Raw genomic sequence first — 6,462 nt, 5'->3', positions numbered from 1 at the left:
ATCCGTTTTGCAAGCCATTCCCATCTATGCCATGTAGACATCAAATATACCTTCAGAGATTAAAGCCAAAATTAATGAGGTTTGTAAATTTGGAGTGGTGCCAACAATAAAAATAAGCTTAACCTAATCACTTGATGAAAGTTACCAGCCTAAAGTTTGCAGTGGGCTAGGTCTCAAGAATTTAGATATGATGAATAGAGCGCTCTTGATGAAAGTAGGGTAGGGTCTGATTGCTCTCTAGCTAGCCTGTGGCCTCAGGATGTAATCGTTAAGTATCGTTTGGATTCGTCTAATTTGCCTCATATATTGCCTACGAGATATGGTCCTCACTTATGGCGATCAATTGGGAGGGTTTGGAATGATACTCTTATGAGGACTCGATAGAGTATAGGGGATAGAAAAATAGTCAAGTGATATTCCTGAAAATATCCTGTGTAATGTTGTTATAGATTTTGCAGATGAGTCTGATAGCAAGAAGTAGGCTACTTTCGAGCATTTATTACCTAATAATATTATTCTAAAATTTGCTTCATTTCAGCCACCAATGGATCATATGGGTGAAGATCAAGTTTTCTGGGCAGAGTCCAAGAAGGGTAGTTTCATTGTTCAATCAGCCTACCATGCCATCTCTAGTCATGGCCATAATAAGGAAGATCAGATTTGGAGTTTGGCTTGGAATTGGCAAGGCCCACATTGTATCCGTATTTTCCTCTAAATTATGCTTTAATGTTGAGTTGCTAAGAAGGCATATTCCAGCAGGGAGTGGATGTGATTGTTGTGGAGCCATTCTGGAGAATACTTTGCAGGTGTTATGTGACTGCATGGCCGTTAAGAGGTTTTGGAATTATGTTGACACGACTCAAAAATTTTATTACTCACAAGTATAAAAGTGTCTAATTATAATATAACTCGGTGAATCCGGGGTCGAACAATAAAGAATTTAAAATCTAGTGGTCAATTTATTAAATTAAGAAAATTTAATGTGGGAAAAGAAATTAATCTAACTCAATCTAAAAATATACTAAGGTTATGGGATTCACTCTCAGATTTCAAATTATGGTTATAACAATCTCTTAAATTTTATATTTTGCATTTCTTTTACCAGTTAATTATTATGTCATTTAATTTTTAACTAACCATTAGTGTGATAAATATGGGACTAAGTACTAATGTGCCACAACTATATTGAAGTGTCAACAATATGTCAAAATACCACATAAATCTGAAAAGATTTGTATTTATAATTTAAAATGGCATAAAAGAAACTAGTAAGGAAGAAAAATATAAATAAATAAAACAAACTTTAAGACTTAATTGAAAAAGTAATTAACTCAATAATTTAAAACCTTGAGCTTCACCATTCACCTTAACTTAATAAAATTAGCTACTTATATTAAAAGAAAACAAAACACTCTTTTTTTATTTGACAAACTTTTGAAATATATTATAAAAAAATTGATTACACCAAAAAACAAAAAAACAAAGAAAGAAAGATTTCATTAGCTTCACTCTCAGCTCTCTCTTGACTTCAGCTCCCGCTTACATCCCCTTGCCTATTATAGGCAAGGGATCCATCCTCTTTTTATTTTTTATTTTTTATTATTATTTTATTTTATTTTATTTTTATAATATATATATACATTGAGAGGTGTGATGGTCAGGTGGCAAGATGGCCACTTGACCATCACGAGAATGGTTGCTCACCCTTTTTTTTCATTTTTTTAATTTTTTATTATATTAATTACATCTCCTTAATTGTGTTCCAGCAGTTCTTCTTTATTCCCACTTTCAATTCCAATTCCATCTTTATTTTTGAAAAATATTTACAAGATAAAAATTAATATGTTACGAATTAATTTAATACAAAAATATATTTGTGGAGTGTTAAGATAATTTAAGAATAATGAACGCATTAATCAACACTTTATGTGAAAAATTAATAATTTTATCCTATTACATGTACACTTTTAAGTGTTAATCACATGTCATGCCTACGTGTAATTGACAAGCTTTTTATTCTTTAGACCTTCGTGATTAGATGTGTAAGAATTTAAAGAATAATTGGATTTTCAAGAAAGATGTTAGCTCGAGATGTTTCTTTGCGTTGCAATCTGGAGGCTTTGGTACTAGAGGAACCATTTTTTTTTTTTTTTTGAATGACCTCTCTGTGGATAGTGATTACATGATGAATGGTATCATTGTGAGAGTAGCGGAAATTCATGAAGTAAATAACTTCCCCATGTGTACGAGAATCAGAAGGTCCGAGAAGTGGATCGCGAAGCCCCCCATCTAGCCTTGGTGCGAGCTTAATACGAATGGTGCAGCTAAGAGAATTGGGGAATCTAACACCGTGGACTTATCTGTGATCATAATGGGAATTGATTGGTTGGCTTTTGCATAAATATTTGTTCTTGTTTTGTTATTGTTGCGGAACTCTTAGGGTTGTTTCAAGATTTGTTTGTCGTTTGGCAAAAAGGTATTTGCTGGTTGAATGTGGAATTGGATAGCTTATGTGTGACTCAACTGGTTGGTAATCGTTTGTGTTCCCCTAATGAATGCATCCTATTATTTCGATCTATAAAGGATCTCCTGCGACAAGACTAGCATATCACGGTTATTCATGTTTATCGCGAAGTAAATTTTATGGCAGATTTCATTGCAAGCTATGCCCTATCTCTCCCCTTGGGTCTTCACATTCTCAACTATCCTTCAGTTGGTGTTCTTCCTTTTCTCACGCATGATATGTATGGGGTTTCATACCCCCAACAAGTTACTATTTAGCACTATTTAAGAGCCCCTTTGTAACAAAAAACAAAACGACAAATTGCCATTAGATAAAATCATAAACAAAATTGCTAATCTGACAATACCGGTGAGATAACTCTAGCAGTGGGCATGTTGCCTCCGGTTGTAAATGTATTAAAACCTCTTTATAGGAGAGGAGTAGGAGATGCATGTTTAATTCATCTAGATCCCTATTTCAATAGATATGTACATTTGTCGTAGAGTTTCATAATTATGATCTGCACTCTTACTAGATATAGGTCAATTGTAATTATAAATATTCCAAACTTATCCTATCTAATCTGCTTTGATATAATTGAGTCTTATTACAACTTGTACAAATGTAATTTCTCCATTTACAAAGAACTGGCTTCATTTGAGCCAAGTCACCAAAAGCTCCAATCCCTAGTGCTCAATATGCTCTTTTTTACGATTTATTGGGCTTTTCAAGCTTAGTGAGCGCTATCATTTGCCATGTTTTGCACTAGTGCTGCATGGTTTTTAAGTTTGTGAACATTAAAATTCAAAACTCAAATTTACACTCCTTAAAACTAAGTACTGCTTGGTTTGAGTTTAACTTATGGGATTAGGATTTTTTTTAATATTTTTTTCTCCTAACCTTTTCTAGTTTTTTTAAATTTAATGAAAAGAGTTGGTTTAATTATAAATAAAGTGAAAAAAAAAAGTTGACTTGATTGTCAACATCAAAATTTTAAACTCATTCTTAGCCATTCATTAAACTAGGAGAGGCTATAAGACTGAAAAAACAAGAGAGAGAGAGAGAGAGAGAAGATCCTTGTCCAAATTATGAGACGGTTCGAGTTTAATCTATGACACTAGACACTACGTTATTGAAAAACATTGCTTAGTGTTGCGGCCCGGTTTGTTCCCACGCTATGTCGTGCGGCCTTAGACGTCAAATTCGCACTCTACTATTTATAGAGTACAAGGAAATATCTAGAGAGTGTTTAGAGTTATCACAACTACCACCTAAACACATTAACTACGAGAAAATATCTACATGCTCTACACAAGTCTCCATAACTCTAGAATTATCCATGGGCCAAGCCATGTGGAGGCTTGGACCATGACATTAGGCATAGCTAAATTGGTCATAATTAAATATGCACTTCACATTATTGTTACCCGAGTTTAAATAATAATAAGGGACAAAGATTAACGTAAATGGACAAGGTTTCCATCCTCATGTAATTAGTGATTTCGAGTAATAATTAGCTAAGTTAGCTTGATGATATGTTTGGCGTATGGGCAACATCGATGTGAACATTAAAGTACATGGTTCTAGTCTCACAAAAGAAAAGGATACCACTTTAACTGGAATAAGTGACTCGTTGGACAGAGACAGGTGTTGCCTGGATAATTAATTAAGGTGGGTGGGAGGGAGCAGGTGAATGAATCAATATATGTTCTTTATATAAAGGCATTTAATTTATTTTTTAAATACATACTTTTATTAAAATTAATGTGTTCAGAGTAATTTTTTAAATGTAAGTAGTCTCACTTTTAAATAAATATATAGGTGATTTTAATATCCAATAACATATTACTTTTATAATCCAATTTAATCTTATACTATACAAAATAAAAGACACAAACAAATATAATCCAATCTAATTCTAACATGATAACGATGGTCGTGCAAATTCAACAACAATAATTGTACAAGTCAAGCAGCTGTGCAAGTCCCGTGGTCAATAGAAAGCAACTCCTAATTATTTTCTTCATGAACTCACCTGTAAAATAATGATCGGTAAGTTTTTTTTTTTTTCCCTGTTCTGGCCTACTTGGAAACCAATCTGTCTTCTAATCGATTTTTTATTTTAATCATACTATTTGGATTCTCCACTATATATATAAATTAGGGATGGCAAAAATCCCCACGGGAACGGATACCCTCGGGAATTTTCCCCATTCGGGGAGGGTATGGGATAATTTCATACCCAATTTCTTATTCGGGGAAGGGACGGGAAAATTTTTTTACCTAATTTCTTATTCGGGGACGGGGATGAGGTGGAATCCCCATCCCCTACCCATTTCCCCATTTTAATTTTTAATTTAATTTTTATTTTTTAAAATTACTAGTAAATAAATTATAAAATTTGAATTATAAAATTATAAGTATTGGTAAAAATAAAAAATATCAAAATATTTATATTATTTAACTTTTAGGCATAATTAACTAATTAAAGTTCTAAATTTTTATTTAGGACATTAAAAAGATCGGACAGATTCTATTAGCCCAAAACTTTTGTTTTAATTTTAATATGCATTAAATATTTTAAACTTAAATCTATTTTTTATTTATTTTTAGATGTTATAATTGCCCACAGTAAATCACAATTTTAATATCTAATCTAATATAATATTTGCTCTTGATTTGTTTCGACTTAACTATTGTGTTGTAAAGGAAATAGTCCACATTTATAAAGTGCCCACGCCACCATTGAAAAGTTAATTTTGAATCTAAATTAGATTTTATTTGTTACAATTTTGTATTAGACTATTAATTTATTCATGATAGTTTGTATCCCTTGCATGCTGCGTTACTTACTAATTTAATGTATGTGACTTTTGTAATGGATATTAATGTAAGATATATTTCGAACTTTACTTTTATTTGAATTTTTTATTTTAATATGATTAACTCAAAATCGAAAACAAAAAAATTGTATTAGTTATTCGGGGATCGGGGACCATCGGGGATCCCCTGTTATTATTCGGGGAGGGGATGGAGATTCTCTTAAATAATTCTGACGGGGACGGGGAGAGGATGGGGACATACACAAAATATCGGGGATGGGTACGGGGAGATTGCCATCCCTAATATAAATAAAGTCACAAAAACATACAAAAATTAATGAAGAGCATAATAAGAGGAGAGAACATGTGAGTTGTAAATCAGGCTTATCTATTCTATAGTTAATTAGAATTTTCAAGTTTATCTCCATTTAAATTAAATTTATCAATGATATAAGCCAAAAAAAAATAGAAAAGTGTAATGCCCAAGATATTTTCTTACAATAGAATAGAAACAATAGAAATTGGATAGGCTATTTTTACAACTTAAAGCTTATAATAATAATTATTATTATTATAATTATTATTATTTACTAAAATATTATTATAGTATAATTTATAATAATTATAATAAGTTACTACTACTACTATAATTTTATTTATTTCATTATTATTATTATTATCATCATCAATTGACAATAATTAACAAAGGAAATTTTAGTAAATTATGATAGTCTATTTCAATTTCAAGATAAAATAAACACATCAATGGAAATAAATCTCATTTCCATTTTGATTCCAATACCTATAACTCAAATAAATAACTTATTTTAATTCTCATTCATGATTTCGATTCCAGTTCATTCTAATTCCAGTCTATTCCGATGACTGATTAGTAAACACACCATTAATATAATTAGTTCAACCTTTCCACAAACTACTAAACATGTTGTATTTCTAAAATAACCAATTATGGACAAAGATTTTTTTAATTTAGTGACCGAACACTAATTTAACATTCAAGTCCAATCTAGATTTGTTAAGTGTATATTTAATTATGGAATCCAATTGATTGATTTGTGGTTACTACGAAGTTTCAGAGTATGTTTGTATATAAGTTGATATTTCAAAACAAGTCTA

The sequence above is a fragment of the Citrus sinensis genome, chromosome 3 (assembly GCF_022201045.2).
Source record: "Citrus sinensis cultivar Valencia sweet orange chromosome 3, DVS_A1.0, whole genome shotgun sequence".
Taxonomy (NCBI): Eukaryota; Viridiplantae; Streptophyta; class Magnoliopsida; order Sapindales; family Rutaceae; genus Citrus; species Citrus sinensis.
Note: the sequence above shows the minus strand (reverse complement) of the source record.